Source organism: Lithobates pipiens, unplaced genomic scaffold (assembly GCF_037356315.1).
Source record: "Lithobates pipiens isolate NorthernLeopardFrog02 unplaced genomic scaffold, aLitPip1_a1.2 Scaffold_28, whole genome shotgun sequence".
Taxonomy (NCBI): Eukaryota; Metazoa; Chordata; class Amphibia; order Anura; family Ranidae; genus Lithobates; species Lithobates pipiens.
In genome coordinates this window covers 194,797,483-194,817,211 of record NW_027507789.1, presented here as the reverse complement: position 1 = coordinate 194,817,211, position 19,729 = coordinate 194,797,483, and the positions used below count along the sequence as shown (strand labels likewise).

Genomic DNA, 19,729 nt, shown 5'->3' with positions numbered 1-19,729 from the left:
ATATGTAAACCAAGCACTTCATATTCCTGATTTGCCTGCTGTCCCATGTACTTGTATGAGAAAGTACCCTGTTCTCTTTGTATTGCTTCTTTTATGTGATTCTGCCAGGTTCTCTGCTTTCCCATTAAAAACTGGCCACACTAGGCATGAGAGCACAGTGTAGGCAGTTCTCTAGCTATGATAGTAACTCAGCTTGCTCTCCTCCAAAGAGTTGTGCTGGCAGGTTGCCCCCTCTGCCCAGCCATTTATTGGGAAGATCAGTGTACTGCGGCTTCACTCTCCCAGCACTCTGGGCTCCTTATGCAACTGGGAACAGAGGGAATGTGATCCCTTATAAAAAAGGGAGAAAATATATTTATAATGTTTTAAATATACACAAATGTTTTGCCTTTCAATTCTATTTTAAACTAAATAGTTGTTTTGTTTTGTTTTGTTTTTACAAGGTGAGGGTTTAAGTTCAGACTGTCAAAAAAGTGATATTTTATTTTTATGGTGAAATTTGGTTGGCTTGGTTACTGACTGGTTTCTAATATCTAGGGGTGAGATCTATCTGCTCCCCCTTAGTCTTATTACTTCTGATAAAGAAAGATGCAAGGGGATCCTTGCACCTCTTCTTGTATTCCTTATAATGTAAAACAAATGACACAATGTCATCACCAGACTTGGAAGTACAGGGATGTAACCAACAGGGTTCCTAAAAGGACAAATAAACTGTCATTTACTATAACTCTCCAGAACCTACCAAAAGCTGAAATATCAGTTTATGTGGTTCATCTCTTTAAACAGTAATTGTCATATTTTGCCATTATTCTCTGCATGCCCAATGATGTTTGCAACCCAGGTGATAATGATTTATCTTGTAACGGATTGGAGACAAGGAAGAGAGTATGAGTGACTTCCACCTTTAATTGTAAAAACCTGTTGCAGAGTCTAAGCTGGTAAATCCAGGTTATAAAACCACCACATTTAGAAAGAGAGGTCAAGTTTGGTCCCCTCCCTCGCCCCAAGCCTAATGCCGCGTACAGGGGCGGACTGACCATTTGGCTACTCGGGCACTGCCCGAGGGCCCCGGGGCCACTAGGGTGCCCCATCAGGGTTGCCAGCCTCAATAAAACCAGGAACAGTATGTAAAAATCTGTGTTTTTTTTTACATCTGTTTCTGAAATGTCCCTTACCGACATCATTTTGGTCTAAAAATCCTGAGATTATAGCTGCCCCGCCTCTCCAGCACCTTCTCAGCCAATAGAAACATGTCTGTGTATACTGTGTGTACATGTATGTGTATACTGTGTGATTGTATACTGTGTGTGTATATTGTGTGGCCCCATAATCTATGATTGCCTGGGGGGCCCATAATCTCCTATTGCCCAGGGGCCCCATGAGTTGTCAGTCCGCCCCTGGCCGGCGTACACACGAACGGACTTTCCGGCAGAAAATGTCCAACGGTCTTCCTGTTGGACTTACGATGGAATTAAGAAGGACTTCCAAACAAACGGACTTGCCCACACACAAACATTTTTTTTATTTATTTAAAATAAATATTCAAATTTTTGGAATTGTATTTTAAATTTATTTTAATAAAATGCTTTTAGAGTAAAAATCTATTTAAGATAGTGTTCTATTTAAGATACATTAATAATTTAGTTTATTCAGAATGAAATGGAGCTTAGTTATTTAGCATGAGGCTGTATATTCTGCAATATTTACATTTTTGGTAAACTCATTCAATGAATCTAAGCTCTGCAAGCTGAGATAACATGCACTGCATTGATGCATTCACACAATTTCACAGTAATCATGAGATAAAACAAAGTTCAGGAATATTGCTTTATCCCATTGTTTAGCAAATCTATGTACACTACAAACTGTATGGTTGAATCGGTTCTGATATCGCCATTTTACTAACCTGACAGCTTCTTATTCTAAATCAGAAACCTTCATTTTGTTTGCAAATATTAAACATTCTAACTACCAGCAAGAATAAGTCCTTACATGTAAAGAGTAATTTCAGATCCATTATGGCAACGACTGTTAGTGGGCATCCAATCGCCTGCTGCCCCCACGTCCCTCACCTTGTTGTGTCACTGCCATATCACCAGCCGTCCCATTAAAGTGAATGGAACTATCGGTGAGTCAACAGCGGGTCAGAGAAGTAGTCGCTGCGGGACAGGAGATGACAGTTGCTCTTTAAAAATTATGATTTCAATTAAATTGAGTTGATTTAAATCAAGCCTTTTTACTAAGGATTTAAATCCTGATTTAGATCAAACTTGATTTAAGTCAAATCCACTCTGGAACCAGCGGTTGGCTTTTTAGTGATAACAACTGATGCGGTTAAAAGTCCCCCCTTCCTGCCACCTTCAGCAGCTCTTCCCAGGCCTCCCATTCCACCGGGAGACCCGAGCCACCATTTAGCACGTCCGCCGCCTAGGCTGAGACAAGTACGAAGCTGAATTCGGCTCCGATCGGGTTTCCGATGTAAAATCCCGGAAGCGACGTCACAATGTCACTTCCGGTTTACTCGGCTGCCAATGGCACCGATATAAAAAAAAAGGACAATATTCAGAAACTCCGATATTGGCGATCTAAATACTTTTAAGTGCAAAGGCGGGATATGGGGTCTTTAAGACCCCCGATCCCTCCATAAAGAGTACCTGTCATCACCTATTACTCTCACAAGGGATATTTATATTCTCTGTGACAGCAATAAAAGTGATCAGATTTTTTTTTTAAAGGGGACAATGTTAAAAAAAATAAAACGAATAAGAAAAATATTTACATTTTTTTAAAGTAAACACATACGCAAGTCGTGCCCACAAATGTAAACGGTGTTCAGATCACACATGTGATGTATCGCCACGATCGTCAGAGTGAGATCAATAATTCTTGCAAAAGACCTCCTCTGTAACTCTAACCTGGTAACCGTTAATTTTTTTTTTAAATCGTCGCCTATGGAGATTAATAAGTAGCATAGTTTGTCACCATTCCACGAGTGTGTGCAATTTCAAAGCATGACATGTTAGGTATCTATTTACTCAGTTTTTTTATTCATGAAAATGTATTTTTTCCCCAAAAAATTGCGCAAATACCATGTGACATAAAAAAAATGCAACAATCGCCATTTTATTCTCTAGGGTCTCTGCTAAATATATATATATATATATATATATATGTTTGGGGGTTCTAAGTAATTTTCTACCAAAAAATACAGATTTTAATTTATAAGCAACAAATGTCAGAAATAGGCTTAGGCATGAAAGGGTTAAAAAATTAAATCTGAGCTACCTGTTGTCCAGCATTTCCTGGCAGACAGCACTGCTTCCTGTGTATAGTCACCTTGTGCCCACCTTCAGGCCCACTGAACTTCTGGGAAAAAACGGGAGAGGTCATTACTTAGATGCCACTAAATCTTGGTAAACTTCACGCCCTAGCTTTTGTGAATATGGGTCCACTTTCAAAATGGCTACCTCCGCAATAAAATGTCAACCGAAACACAGATATCATGAAATACTGAAATACACTGAGCAAAATTATAAACACAACACTTTTGTGTTTGACCCTATTTATCATGATCTGAACACAAAATGTACACAAAAGGTATATTTCTCTCAAATATTGTTCACAAATTGGTCTAAGTCTGTGTTAGTGAGCACTTCTCCTTTGCCGAGATAGTCCATCCACCTCACTGGTGTGGTATATCAAGATGCTGACAGCATTATTATTGCACAGGTGTACCTTAGGCTGGCCACAATAAAAGACCACTAAAGTGTGCAGTTTTACTGTATGTTGGGGGGCGAAAACCAGTCAGTATCTGGTGTTACCACCATTTGCCTCATGCAGTGCAGCACATCTCCTTCGCATAGAGATGATCAGGTTGTTGACTGTGAAATGTTGGTCCATTCCTCTTCAATGGCTGTGTGAAGTTACTGGATGTTGGCAGGAACTGGAACACACTGTCGTATACGCCAATCCAGAGCATACAAAACATGCTCAATGGGCGCCATATCCGGTGAGTATGCTGGCCATGCCAGAACTGGGATGTTTTCAGCTTCTGGGAATTGTGTACAGATCCTTGCAACATGGGGCAGTGCATTATCATGCTGCAACATGAGGTGATGGTCATGGATGAATGGCACAACAATGGGCCTCAGGATCTCCTCACGGAATCTCTGTGCATTCAAAACACCATCAATAAAATGCAACTGTGTTCATTGTCCATAGCATATGCCTGCCCATACCATAAAACCTCTGCCACCATGGGCCACTCGATCTACATGGTTGACATCAGCAAACGGCTCACCCACACAACGCCATACACGCTGTCTGCCATCTGCCCTGTACAGTGAAAACCGGGATTCATCCGTGAAGAGAACACCTCTACAAAGTGCCAGGCACCATCGAATGTGAGCATTTGCCCACTCAAGTCAGTTACAACAAGGAACTGCAGTCAGGTCCAGATACCGATGAGGACGTCGAACATGCAGATGAGCTTCCGAGACGGTTTCTGACAGTTTGTGCAGAAATTCTTTGGTTATGCAAACTGATTGTTGCATCGGCTGTTCAGGTGGCTGGTCTCAGACGATCTTGGAGGTGAAGATGCCGAATGTGGAGGTGCTGGGCTGGTGTGGTTACATGTGGTCTGCGGTTGTGAGGCCGGTTGGATGTACTGCCAAATTCTCTGAAACACCTTTGGAGATGGCTTATGGTAGAGAAATTAAAATTCAATTCAAGAGCAACAGCTCTGGTGGACATTTCTGCAGTCAGCATGCCAGCTGCACGCTCCTTCAGAACTTGAGACATCTGTGGCATTGTTCTGTGTGATAAAACCACATTTTAGAGTGGCCTTTTATAGTGGCCAGCCTAAGGCACACCTGTGCAATAATCATACTGTCTAATCAGCATCTGGATATGCCACACCTGTGAGGTGGATGGATTATCTCGGCAAAGGAGAAGTGCTCACTAACACATATTTAGACAGATTTGTAAACAATACATGAGAGAAATAGGCCTTTTGTGTGCATAGAAAAAGTCATAGATCTTTGCATTCAGCTCATAATAAATAGGGACAAACACAAAAGTGTTGCGTTTATAATTTTGCTCAGTGTAAGTTACCTTGGCGTGAATGAAAACTATAAAGACAACGTGGCATCTTAAAAGGAGGCTGCACAAAGTGGGATGATGAGAGACTCTCCCTCCCAATGATGGTGTTATTCTTCCCTAAGTAAAATCCAGCCTTCAGAATTCAAATAGTAGTAGATTTGTCAAGGAAGTTACTGATAGTATTTACAAACCTAACTTGTTTGATTAAAAATGCCTTTCATTCAGCAAAGAATAGGCTACCTCTTTTGGAGGAGCTACTGCAAGGCAATTTGAAAATGACAATGAGACTGATTTATATTTGTGACTTCTCCGTCTGCAATTCTAAATGCTCTGTACTATGTACTGCAATAGAGTTTCAAATGAGAAAAATGCGTCTCTGTACTTAAGACAGTCTACTCCACTTAAGACCCAACTCCAACTGAAAGATTTCATTTTGGTTTTGGACAAAATGGTGTAGGGTTAGCACCTCTGCTGGGCATTTTTTTGTTCAAAGGAAAGTAAAGAGGAGATGGCAGGAAAAAAAGGAAATGGAATGCATGATGTTATTGGCATGATTGTTATGGCCCAATGGCTCAGGTTCAGCAGCTCCCCACAAAAAAAGAGATGGAAAGGGGGGAGGGGTTATCCTAATTCAGAATCCCCATAAAGCCAAATCATTGAGAGCATCCAATGTATGCCCAAGAGCCCAATGTCTTTAATAGTAAATTAAATTTATGGCAGAACAGCAAGAAGAAAACATCTTATGCATTTGGGGGGCAAGAAACTGCCTCTTTTTATGGAATACAATAAAGACAGTTACTCATTAACAACCATTGCTACAATTCTTTATTGATTACATGGCTGGATATAAAAGTGACGCTAATGCGTTTCAGCCAAAGATTTACTCATTGCTACTCAAATGCATTAGCGTATTATAGCTGTACCATGTACACAACTGTTCCAATAGATGTTACTGAGTATCCCGCTTTAAGCAGGAACTTTCAGGGGATTAAAAAAAAAAAAGACAGATACCGTATTTATCGGCATATAACACGCACAGGTGTATAACACGCACCTTCATTTTAGGAGGGAAGTTTCAGGAAAAAAACTCAAATTTTAAATAAAGAAGCAAAATAAGGGTCGTGCCCATTAGGGATGAGCTTGGTGTTCAACTCGAATGCATGTTTGACTCGAACATCGGCTGTTCGGCGAATTCAGAACTTTGTGGACCGTTCGCACCAAATTCGTGTGGCACGAACGGCCCACAATGCACTACGCCATCGCAGTACATTGCTAGCTCATGATTGGCCAAGCATGCACTGTGCCCCCGCATGCTTGGCTAATCACAGCGCCGGCAGCGAGGAGAGCCATAATTGGCCACAGACAGGATGCCTGTGGCCAGTTATAGCTCAGGGGGTTTAGTACACGCCCCACACTATATAAGGCCACCAGCACAGCAGCCTTGTGTAGTGTGTTCTGGCGTGCAGGGAAAGAGCTAGATAGGCAGGGACAGTGTGTTCTTTTCTCAGGCATCTGCAAGAGTTAAAGTGGGTGTTGTGTGCCTCCCACACAGTATACACCTGTATCTACCCTTTTATGCTGGTGTTCTCTAATACAGGCATCTGTCGGAGTTAGTGGGTGTTGTGTGCCTACAGCACAGCACAGTATACACCTGTATCTACCCTTTCTTGCTGGTGTTCTCTAATACAGGCATCTGCAGGAGTTAGTGGGTGTTGTGTGCCTCCAGCACAGTATACACCGGTATCTACCCTTTTATGCTGGTGTTCTCTAATACAGGCATCTGCAGGAGTTAGTGGGTGTTGTGTGCCTCCAGCACAGTATACACCGGTATCTACCCTTTATTGCTGGTGTTCTCTAATACAGGCATCTGCAGGAGTTAAAGTGGGTGTTGTGTGCCTCCAGCACAGTATACATCTGAAGATACCTCTTATTGCTGGTGTTGTCTGTTGCATATTTGCATATTAGCCTTTAAAATTAGCACTTTTGATTTCGAACGTTCGAGTCCCATAGACTTTAATAGGGTTCTAAAGTTCGTACAAATTTTTGGTCCGTTCGAAGGTAGGGATGCACCGAAATTTCGGCCGCCGAAACATATCGGCCGAAAATGCCCCTTTTGGAAAAATTGAGCCGAAAATGGGGTGGGGCCTGGGCGGGGACGGAGCACCGCCCCCGCCCCTGGTGCCATCCATCATGGGAGGTGTATAGCGCAGGAGAGCCGCCTCCGCCGTCTGGTTCAATACAGCGCTGGGAACATCACAGCTTTAATTTCAATAGCTGTGTGTTCCCCGTCGCGCGCCGACGCATACAGCCCCTCCCCCTTTTTCGGGGAACATTGATAGACAGATCCCCCGTCCAATCTGTCTATCACAGTTCCCCGGACAAGGGGGAGGGGCTATATGCAACGGCGCGCGACGGGGGAACACACGGCTATTGAAATTAAAGCTGTGATGTTCCCAGCGCTGTATTGAACCAGACGGCAGAGGCGGCTCTCCTCTCTCTTTGCTGCATCACTGGCTGCACGGGGGCATCACTGACTACACAGGGGACAACACACTGGCTGCACAGGGGCATCACTGGCTGCACAGGGGACAACACACTGGCTGCACAGGGGACAACACACTGGCTGCACAGGGGACAACACACTTATCTCTTTTATCATGTCGCCAGTCTCTGACCACCTCCTGTACCATGTCGCCAGTCTCTGACCACTTTCTGTACCATGTCGCCAGTCTCTGACCACCTCCTGTACCATGTCGCCAGTCTCTGACCACCTCCTGAACCATGTCGCCAGTCTCTGACCACCTCCTGTACCATGTCGCCAGTCTCTGACCACCTCCTGTACCATGTCGCCAGTCTCTGACCACCTCCTGTACCATGTCGCCAGTCTCTGACCACCTCCTGTACCATGTCCCCAGTCTCTGACCACCTCCTGAACCATGTCCCCAGTCTCTGACCACCTCCTGAACCATGTCCCCAGTCTCTGACCACCTCCTGAACCATGTCCCCAGTCTCTGACCACCTCCTGAACCATGTCCCCAGTCTCTGACCACCTCTTGTACCATGTCCCCAGTCTCTGACCACCTCCTGTACCATGTCCCCAGTCTCTGACCACCTCCTGAACCATGTCCCCAGTCTCTGACCACCTCCTGAACCATGTCCCCAGTCTCTGACCACCTCCTGTACCATGTCCCCAGTCTCTGACCACCTCCTGAACCATGTCCCCAGTCTCTGACCACCTCCTGTACCATGTCCCCAGTCTCTGACCACCTCCTGAACCATGTCCCCAGTCTCTGACCACCTCCTGAACCATGTCCCCAGTCTCTGACCACCTCCTGAACCATGTCCCCAGTCTCTGACCACCTCCTGAACCATGTCCCCAGTCTCTGACCACCTCCTGTACCATGTCCCCAGTCTCTGACCACCTCCTGTACCATGTCCCCAGTCTCTGACCACCTCCTGAACCATGTCCCCAGTCTCTGACCATCTCCTGTACCATGTCCCCAGTCTCTGACCACCTCCTGTATCATGTCCCCAGTCTCTGACCACCTCCTGAACCATGTCCCCAGTCTCTGACCACCTCCTGAACCATGTCCCCAGTCTCTGACCACCTCCTGTATAAAAATATTTTTAAAAACAGTCATTTTCGGTATCGGTGCTGTTTCGGTATCGGTTTCGGTTTTCGGCCTAGTGTATTTTTCATTTTCGGTATCGGTTTCGGCACCAAAAAACCCATTTGGTGCATCCCTATTCAAAGGTTCTGGTGCAAACCGAACCGAGGGGTGTTTGGCTCATCCCTAGTGCCCATCAATGCAATCTGATCAATGTCCATCTACAGCCTCACAATTGCCCCTCAATGCAGCCTGATCAATGCCCATATGCAGCCTCACTATTGCCATGAATGCAGCCTGATCAATGCCCACCTGCAGCCTCACCTCAGATTACTGCTGTCTCGGAGGGGACAGGGAGGGGAGGCGGGAAGAGTGCCATCAGATTACATACAGCGAAAATCTCCTGTTTACTCGGTGGCCTCTTTAATACAATGTCCCGCCTCCTGGACCGGCTTCAATGATAGACAGAACACTGGTCCAATGCTGGTCCAGGAGACGGGACTTCCTATTAAAGAGGCCATTGAGTAAACAGGAGATTCTCACTGTATGTAATCTGACAACGCTTGTCCCGCCCCCCTCCCTGTCCCCTCTGAGGCAGCCCAAATTGCAGTATCGGTGTATAACACGCACACACTATTTGCACCCGAGTTCCAGGGTGAAAAGGTGCATGTTATATGCCAATAAATACACTAAGTAAAGAAAGTGTAAGGGGGGGCTTTATAAGGGTGGAACTCCTAGCATCTGATAAAAATGAAAACAATATCCATAACTGTACTCCACCACTGATAATATTAAAGAGTTGAATAGTACAGAATATCTTCCAAGTTAAAGTATAACGATAGGCAAAACTTTTTTTTTCATTTTGGATGGAGTAAGAAGGGTTTTTCACCCCTGTCAATTTTTTTATTCATTTTTTGCCTTCTGTGTAACATTGAGAAGATTTCCTTTTACTTCCTGTTCCATGGTCAAAAGAGGAAGTGAGGGAAAATCCCTTCAAACTGAGGGAATCTAGGTGTGTCAACAGCGCCACCAGAACTAGTGTCCCCATTGGAAGATTTCCCCTCTATTAGCATTCTAATGTCAACCCAAAATTTGGCTTTCTTTTACTTACGATAAGGGTAAACAGGACAAATAGAGAGGGTAAATCTCCCCGGGGACACAGACAGCAATAAAAGCCTAACGGGTTCTAATCCCTCTCTACTCCATCTAAAACTAATGTAAAAACGTTGCCCTTAGTTACACTTTAATTACTAAGATAGCATAGATACTAAGATGCCCTAGATACTTTTCTAAAGGGTATAATGCCAAGCGGTTTTTCCCAAGTCTGATAAAATTTGGAATAAGTGCAGGCATGTACTGGCCATTGGGACTACTGGGAGTTTCCCTGTGGGCCTATGGCTCAGTGGACCGGTATCAGTGACAGCCTGGGCCTGTCAAAGTAATGGCTCCGTGGCTTCCGCCACACCAAACATCCCCGGCTGTTCCCTGTATCCTCCTCCTCTGCCCCCAGTGTGCACCGGCCGCTTCTCCGGTCCCCTGTCCTCCCCTGCCCATGTGCTCCGAACACTCCTCAGCCCCCTGTCTTTCTCCACTCCCGTGTGTTCCAGCCGCTCCTCCGGCCCCCTGTCCTTCTCCTCAGCCCCCATGTGCTCCGGCCACTCCTCAATCCCCTGTGGTTTTCCTCCGCCCGTGTGCTCCGGCCACTCCTCCAACCGCCTTTGCTTCTCCTCCGCCCATGTTCTCCAGTCAACCCTCCGGTCCCCTGTCCTTCTTCTCTGCCCCCAGGTGCTCTGGTACCTCCTCCGGGCCCCTGTCCTTCTTCATCCCCGTGTGCTCCGCTCGCTCCTCCGGTCCCCTGTCCTTTCCCTCCACCCCGCTCGTCCCCTGCAACCGGCCTCCCTCTCCTCTCCCGCCGGATGCTGAGAAGTGTCAGGATGCAGAGCGGAGGAAGGGGCTGGTAAATATATAATTTACCGGCCCCTTCCTTTTCTCAATAGGACACAGTGAGTGATCGCTCCTGTGTCTTTTGATAACTGAGCAGAGTAAATTCTGTATCAGTTTATGAATGAACGGGAGCCGCTGTCTTCTGTCCATACATCTTCAATGCTGAGATAGCAGACTGGGGAATCTGTGTCCTCAGTCCCTTTCTCTGTCTCAAAGGGTAGATGTCAGGGGTCTGTTTAGACCCCTGATATCTCACCAAATCCCAGCAACAGGGCTGATAGAAAAAAAAATTGCAATATATATAAAAAAATTGTAAAAACAATTATAAAAAATAAAATTGTAAAAAAAAAATAATAATAATAAACTACTGACACCACTAGACCCCCCCCCCCCCACCCCACCGACACTGTCCACTGCCTCAACCCTCTCCCCCCAAAAAGCATTGTCATTTTTTTTTTAAACAAAAAAAAATACGTAAAAAAAAACTACTGACACCATCCACTGCCCTATACCCCACCCCCTTCCCCAGAAGCACCACAGGAAAAAATATTTTAAAAATATAAAAAAAAAGTAATAAACAACAAAATTGTAAAGAATAAAAGATAAAATAATAAAAACAAAAAACTACTGACACCGTCCACTGCCCTACTGACATTAACAATTGTAATAAAATATTTAAAAAATAAAAAATGTTCCTGTACGACGTTAGCCCTCCCACTTCACGCAGTGAAGTGAGAAGGAGCGGAGGAGAAAAATACAGAGGAGAATAAGTGAAATAATAAAAGAGGTGAGTTGTGTGTGTTTGCAAAATTAAAGTGGGCCGGTCTAGATGAAGTCCAGGGCAAAAATTTTGTTCCAGTCCAGCCCTGAATAAGTGTATTCATGCAGTATTGCTCTACTCTTAACTCTAACTGTCAGCATAGATGACAGTCTCTAATATACAGGAATGAGACTTAACTGCATTTAGGGAAAATGGGATTGGAGACTTTGATAGCTACTAATAGACTCCGTGTGAAGTGGAATAGCAGGGCCCATGGATTTCAATCCAGAATACAGCCATGTCATTAATCATTTCCAATATATGGCTCCTATAAGAAATACCCACTTCTTTAGGGCTACAAAGAATGTTGGGGTAACAAACATAAAAACAAATACGTGAAAATAAAACAACCATTAATAGTGTTGGGGACTGTATATGATAAAGATAAATAAAAGAGGTGCACCTGAAGGTCAGTTGATGAAATGAGAGTAGTTGAGCTCTTAGGTGCCTTTCACACTATTTTTACCGTCGTTTTAGTGGCTGTATTCGGTCGCTAGCAGGGGCAGTTTTACCCCCCTGCTAGCGGCTGAGAAAGGGTTAAAACCTTCACAAAGCGCTGCTGCAGCAGCACTTTGCCAACGGTATAGTCGTGCTGCCCCATTGTATACACCGCTCCAAAGATGCGGCTAGCGGGACTTTTTTTACCGTCCTGCTAGCGCACCGCTCTAGTGTGAAAGCCCTCGGGGCTTACAGACTGGAGTGTGAGGAGCAGCTCTTTCAGGGCGCTTTGCAGGCACTTTGCAGGTCTTAAAGTGTCTGTAAAGCCTGAACGATTTTCACCTTAAGGCATTCTATGCATTGAGGCGCAAAACCTTCTGTGTTGCAGCTCCACTTCAACCCCCCCCCCCCCCCCCCTTTCCTTACCTGAGCCCAATCCGAACCAGCGATGTGTAAGAGCTCAGCGGCCCCAGCCGCTCTCCTCATTGGACATATTGATAGCAGCAAGAGCCATTGGCTCCTGCTACTGTCAATCAAAAGCTGTGACATGGGAGCCGGGGGTTGGGGCCAAGTCCCACTGTCTGTGTCAATGGATGCACCAGCAGGACTTGGGAGTAAGCCCGCACTGGTGTCCCCATGGAAAGTGTCTTGAAGAGGAGGAGCAAGGAGCGCCGGTGGGGGACTCCAGAAGAGGACCGGGGCTGCAGGTACGTATAGGCATGTTTGTTATTTTTAGAAAACAATAATCAAAGGTTTAGTATCACTTTAAGACTAAACTATTGAAAATCTTCTATTTATGATTTATGAATTTGATTTATGCTTCAATCCTTAGGGATGTGGTGCCTTATTCATTAGGTGTTCTGCGATGTTGAACCACTAAAATGCTCTACTTCTATTTATGACTTTGTTTGTGTTCCTCTTTGTAGCCCTGTTAAAGAGGCATTTCTTGCCCATGAAACACGTTGGATGTTGTTTTTCCTCTTATTTTTCTGCAATGAATTGAATTTACCATTAGATATTGGACTCTCTGACATTTGACCGGTGCTCTCATTGGTTGGACTTTATGGGTATTTATTGCAGTTTATGTCCCCATTCAACAGAGTTTTCCATACTGGTGATACCATAACAAGCAATGAGCGGAACGCTGTGTTGTTTGTAGAAACTAGTCAATTCTGATAAGATCACTTCTGATTTTTGCTTACTATTCACTTACCGTTTGTGTACTTACTATTAGGCTAAGTTCACATTGCTGCGATATGATTTTGATCTGACTTTCAGTGTGATTATGTAGTGCTACTTGGATGCAACTTTTATAAGGTTTGTATATTCTCTAGGGTAAAAATCTCACTTGAACCTTTTCCAAAATGACTCCATGCTGAGTCACATTGATGTAAATGGACACCATTGAAAACAACAAGATTCACATTGTCAGGTGATTCTGTGCGTGTCCGCTTTCATCCGATCCGCTAGATGGATGGCGAACATATAGCCATCCACCTGTTTTCAGTGGATCTTGACGGATCGGATGGCAGGCGGGTGTCAGCGGACATCTCCACTGACATCCGCCCTGCCCATGCAAGTCAATGGGTGGCCCGCTCAGATCCGCCTGAAAATCAGACAGGCGGTTCTTTGCAGGCCGATCGTGTGAAAGCGGTCTTAACATTTCCTTTGATAGTTATGCCACATACACACGATTGGAAATTCCACCAGCAAAAGTCTGATGAGAGCTTTTGGTCGTAAAATGCAACCATGTGCATGCTCCATCGGAAATTCTGATCGTCTGCAGCAATTCTAACGAGCAAAATTTCTACGCATGCTGGGAAACAATTTGATGCATGCTCAGAAGCATTGAACTACATTTTCTCGGCTCATCGTAGTGTTGTATGTCACCGTGTTCTTGACGGTCAAAAGTTCAGAGAACTTTTGTGTGACCGTGTGTATGCAAGCCAAGCTTGAGCGGAATTCCATCGGAAAAAAACATCCAAAATTGGCTTATGTGTACGGGGCATTAGAGCTTCCAAGACTATGGCTATGGTTATAGGAGATTAAATTTTCCAAAATATAACACATTTGTAACTTCATAAAAGGATCAGTAGTTTTATTCATGTGCCTGGAATTTTTAGCTGTCATCGATAAAAAAAAAAATATTGCTATGGTAAATAACATTGCCTGGTTGGTCATAGGCTAAACATACAACAAAGCAATTTGGACCAAAAGGAATGGAGCAGATGAGTCAGTGAAAAGTAGAGACCCAAGTTCAGTAGAGACCCAAATTCAGTAGAGACCCAAGTTTAGGAGAGACCCAAGTTCAGTAGAGACCCAAGTTCAGTAGAGACCCAAGTTCCTCTCGAATGCACAAGCCTCATTTATGAAAATATTTGTTTGGTCGCAAAACAGCTAATGCCAGTGAAATGCAAAAGCAAATCAGCTAAAGACCAAGCAACAGTACTGAAAGATCCCAATATATGACATAAGTCATTATTACGGCCTTAATAAAAGATTTTACATTGTCAGTGAATTAATCGGCCTCATTTGTGTGACTGGCGATGCAGTAAAAAAAAATGGCCACCCCCACAGAGAGGAGGCGAATACATCCATGGTCATGTAACAAAGCTGTTTGTTATTGTGTATTGTGGATAATTAATTGCTCGGAAGAGATGGAAGATTCATTAAGGGAGATTAGAGGTCTCTTAGTGAAAAGTAGCAGCTGTTCAGAACATTTGCTCATATTTTGGCACTGCGGTGTGTTTTTGTGGTTTATAGCAGAAATAAACACAAATTGATGAATCCGCCGATAGGATTTACTGGGCATATTTCTTACTTGATTAATCTTGCATTGTTTTTGCAATTTCAATCTGTCATTCCAGAAGCTTGACTCGGTGTTACGTGTAACGTAAATAACTACAAATAATCTGTGATCTAAATAAAGTGTTACTATTCTGGCACTTAAGAACTGGATTAAAAAGTTAAATATACAAAGGCAGAAACACAAATTATCATAGAAATCCCACACTATAATGTATACTGTGCTATTGGCATGAGTAATACAACAATCATTTAAGGGACCTTTCACTTTTTAGCTGACATAAGGCACCAAAAAGGGGGGAATAGCGGGAGAACTATGGGGGGGGGGGCTCTGCAAATTAGGTCTTTAACTACTTTATTTTCACAAGCTTTGCTAGGAGGTCATCAGCTCACTTCTTGGTATATTAGTATCTTCTTGATGTTTGTTATCTTCACTGTACTTAATACACAGATATAAGATTAAACAGCATGTAAATGCTACCTACAAAGACCTACTTTATTTTTATTAGTATTATTACACAAGATTTATATAGCGCCAACAGTTTACACAACGCTTTACAATATAAAAGGGAGACAATACAGTTATCATACAATAAAATACTATAGGATTCAGAGGGCCTTGCTCAGAGGAGCTTACAATCTAATAGGGTGGGGCAGGTGGTACAAAAGGTTGTAACTGTGGGGAATGAGCTGATGGACCGGAAGGATTTACCCCCTTCCTGACCAGGCCATTTTTTGTGATAAGGCACTTCATAGCTTTAACTGACACTGTGCGGTCGTGCGACATTGTACCCAAACAAAATTTATGTTTTTGTTTCCACACAAATAGAGATTTCTTTTGGTGGTATTTTATCACTTCTATGGTTTTTATTTTTTGCGCCATAAACAAAAAAAAGAGTGAAAATTTTGAAAAAAAAAAACAATATTTTTTACTTTTTGCTTTAATAAATATCCAAAAAAAAGTAAAAAAAAATAATTTCTTGTTCATCAGTTTAGGCCAATATGTATTCTTCTACATATTTTTGGTAAATGGGTTAACATCAGGGGCGATCAAGGGGTTAAAAGTGTTCCCTCACTGTGTGTTCTAACTGTATGGGGGGCTGTGTGACTGGGGAAACATACAGATCTGTATTCCTGCTTAGCAGAAAGACCGGATCTGTGTCATCTCCCCTGTCAGAACGGAGATCTGCCTTGTTTACACAGGCAGATCCCCGTTTTGTCACTGCGGGGAATGATCGTGGGTGGCCGGCGGACCCACTGACTGGCTCCCCCCACTGGCCAATGGGAGCGCCTGCTCCCACAAAGGTAACACGTACACCTATGGCGATTTGCGGGATCATGCCACCTTGCCGCAGTATGACGGCAGCTGGTCGGCAAGCAATTAAATGTCAGAGATGTAGGCCTCATTTACACAGGCATAACTATTTCACAAAATAAAATAAAGAGATACCAGATGCTACAGTGTCAACGATCACTTCGCTGGAGACCAGGGACACCCAGAAGATGTGGACAAGTGCCCGAGGTTAGCGATCGGCGACACTGTAGCAGCCCACTGGCACCCACACCCCCCCCCCCCTTCAGCCCACGCTAGCACACTGTGTCCAGGGCAGGTGCCCCTGCTCTCGCTCACCCCTTGTCCCGGCCCTGCAACCAATGAACAGAACACTGTTGTACAGTGGATCTGGAAAGTATTCACAGTGCTTCACTTATTCCACATTTTTTTATGTTACAGCCTTATTCCAAAATGGATTAAATTCATTATTTTCCTCAAAATTCTACAAGCAATACCCTATAATGATAACGTGAAAGAAGTTTGTTTAAAATCTTTGCAAATTTCTTAAAAATAAAATGAAAAAAAATCCCATTTACATAAGTATTCAAAGCCTTTGCTCCATACTTTGTTGAAGCACCTTTGGCACCAATTGCAGCCTCAAGTCCTTTTTGAGTATGATGCTATAAGCTTTGCACACCTGTGTTTCTCCCATTCTTTTTTGCAGGACCTCTCAAACTCCATCAGGTTGGATGGGGAGCGTCGGTGCACAACTATTTTCCGATCTCTCCGGGGGAGTGTCCTTTTTTTTTTAAAAGGTATTCTTCAGAGATGTTCAATAGGGTTCAAGTCTGGGCTCTGGCTGGGCCACTCAAGGACATTCACAGAGTTGTCCCGTAGCCACTCCTTTGTTATCTTGGCTGTATGCTTAGGGTTGTTGTCCTGTTGGAAGATGAACCTTCGCCCCAGTCTGAGGTCCAGAGCACACTGGAGCAGGTTTTCATCAAGAATGTCTCTGTACATTGCTGCATTCATCTTTCTCTTGATTCTGTCTAGTCTCCCAGTTCCTGCCACTGAAAAAAATCCACACAGAATGATAATGCCCCTACCATGGTTCACTGTAGGGATAGTATTGGCCAAGTGATGAGCGGTTTCCTACAGATATGATGCTTGCCATTCAGGCCAAATAATTCAATCTTTTTTTCATCAGACCAGAGAATTTTGTTTCTCATGGTCTGAGAGTCCTTCAGTTGCCTTTTGGCAAACTCCAGGTGGGCTTTTATGGGCCTTTTACTGAGCAGTGGCTTCCTTCTGGCCACTCTACCATACAGGCCTGATTGAGATGGTTGTTCTTCTGGAAGGTTCTCCTCTCTTCATAGAGAAACGCTGGAGCTCTGTCAGAGTGACCATCAGGTTCTTGGTCACCTCCCTGACTAAGGCCCTTCTCCCTCAATCGATCAGTTTGGCCAGGCGGCCCGCTCTAAGAAGAGTCCTGGTGATTCCAAACTTCTTCTATATACAGACAAAGGAGACCACTGTGCTCATTTGGACCTTCAATGCTGTAGACATTTTTCTGTACCCTTCCCCAGATCTTCGCCTCAATACACTCATGTCTCAGAGGTCTACAGACAATTTCTTGGACTTCATGGCTTGGTTTGTGCTCTGACATGCATTGTTAACTGTGGGACCTTATATAGACAGGTGTGTACCTTTCCAAATCATGTCCAATCAACTGAATTTACCCCAAGTAGACTCCAGTCAAGTTGTAGAAACATCTCAAGGATGATCAGTGGTCACGGGATGCACCTGAGCTAAATTTTGGGTCTCATGGCAAAAGCTGTGTACTTATGTACATGGGATTTTTTTGTTTTTTATCTTTTAAAAATGTGCAAAGATTTCAAACAAACTTCTTTCATATTGTCATTATGGGATATTGTTTGTAGAATTTTGAGGAAAATAATGAATTTAATCCGTTTTGGATTAAGGCTGTAACATAACAAAATGTGGAAAAAGTGAAGCGCTGTGAATACTTTCCGGATGAACTGTATGTAAAAACTGATCAGTTCTGAGCAGTTCACTTCAGATTTTTGCTTACTATTCACTTACTGTTTATTTACTTACTATTACTGCTTACGCCTTACCTGTGTGAACCTTGACAGAAATGGGAAAATGTGCCTTTTTTTTGCTGTCCGTATCCTATATCCATGTAATGATTGTATAACATTTACATTTACAGGTATTTATCAGTACCATGTTGACCACCAACATCAATTTGATTTGTTGCATACTATCTACAGGCCTCTGCTGCCTTGCTTCCTAGATTGCTAAAAAGCAGTCAAAACCCCCTGTCAGTTGACTGGCAGTAGACTGCACTGGATTACTGCACAGATCTGGAAGAAGTACACAAATCAAATAAGAATACACATGACTCTTGTGTTTAGACATTAGCTTAGTTCAGTTTAGTTTTAAAGCATAGGATTTTGGAGCTCTGAGCTTCAGGGACCTTTCACACTGATGCAGCGCAATGTAACTGCACCGCGGGTGTAGCAAAGTGTATTCACAACTTTGGTGTGGGTTAGCTTAACTTTCCTATAGAGTTCTATTATGTTTCACGTTTTTGCGCACCAAAACTCCTGCATGCAACTTGTTTGACCCAAAAAAGTTTTAAAGCTGGCCCCACAGTTTAAAAATATCTTTTGATTATAAGTTTTTTTTTTTTTTGCTTGTGTTATGCAAACCAAATGTTGTCGGTTGTACAAATTAGAATGTGTGTTCAGCTTAACCACTTGCTTACTGGGCACTTAAACCCCCCTCTTATCCAGACCAATTTTTAGCTTTCAGCGCTGATGCACTTTGAATGACAATTGCGCGGTCATACAACACTGCACCCAAATTCAATTTTTATCATTTTTCCCCCCAAATAGAGCATTCTTTTGGTGGTATTTGATCACTGAATTAAAAAAAAAAATTTATTTTTTATTTTGTTATAAAATTTTAAAACGGGTAATTTTTGTCCGTCATTGATGTATGCTGATAAGGCGGCACTAATGGGCACCAATAGGTGGCAGTGATGGGCACTGATGGGTGGCAGTGATGGGCACTGATTGGTTACACTGATAGGCAGCACTTCTAGGTGGCATTGATTGGCATCACTGATGGGCATTGATAGGTGGCACTTGTGGGCATTGATAGGTGGCACTTATGGCCATTGATAGGTGGCACTTGTGCGCACTGTCAGATGGCATGAATGAGGCATAATTGCCTCTTCTTTTTCAGGACCGATGTCCCTTGAGATGAGCCGATGATCAGCTTTTTTTTTTCTCCTCCTCTGTCAGCGTGAAATATGCAAATATATGCACCAAAATTGCAGCAAGCGGGAGTTTCAACACCGCTTCAAAAAGGTGTCGATATTGGCCAACAATAAATTCATATTTATTTAAATTCATGATATAAAATAAAAAGTCAAATATAATACAATTATTTATAAAAAATATATATATTTTCTTTAAACCGTCAATTTCAGTTTCGGCCAAATATATCCTGAGTATTCGGTTTCAGCACCAGAATTTTCATTTCAGTGCACCACTTTTAAAAAATGCACCTAAACTATCCAATGTAATAGAAGTCTATGGCAAAGTTCATGTAACCAACACAAAATCCGCAGGTACATTGTGCTGCACTCGTGATGTAGGAAAACCACACTGCATCAGTGTGAAAACGCCTTTAAGACTGGATCACATTGGA

General features: G+C 43.4%; 1 protein-coding gene and 1 long non-coding RNA gene across 2 annotated transcripts in view; one reads left to right on the top strand and one right to left on the bottom strand.

Annotated features, from left to right (window-relative positions):
* APCDD1L (APC down-regulated 1 like) overlaps positions 1 to 19,729 on the top strand; it is a 108,377-nt gene that overhangs the window by 10,879 nt on the left and 77,769 nt on the right. The window lies entirely within an intron of this gene.
* Positions 3,285 to 19,729, bottom strand: part of LOC143934933 (uncharacterized) — a 64,712-nt gene continuing 48,267 nt past the window's right edge. The window contains exon 3 of the long non-coding RNA XR_013263437.1: positions 3,285 to 3,366. This is a non-coding gene — a long non-coding RNA (uncharacterized LOC143934933). The remainder of the gene's footprint in view (positions 3,367 to 19,729) is intronic.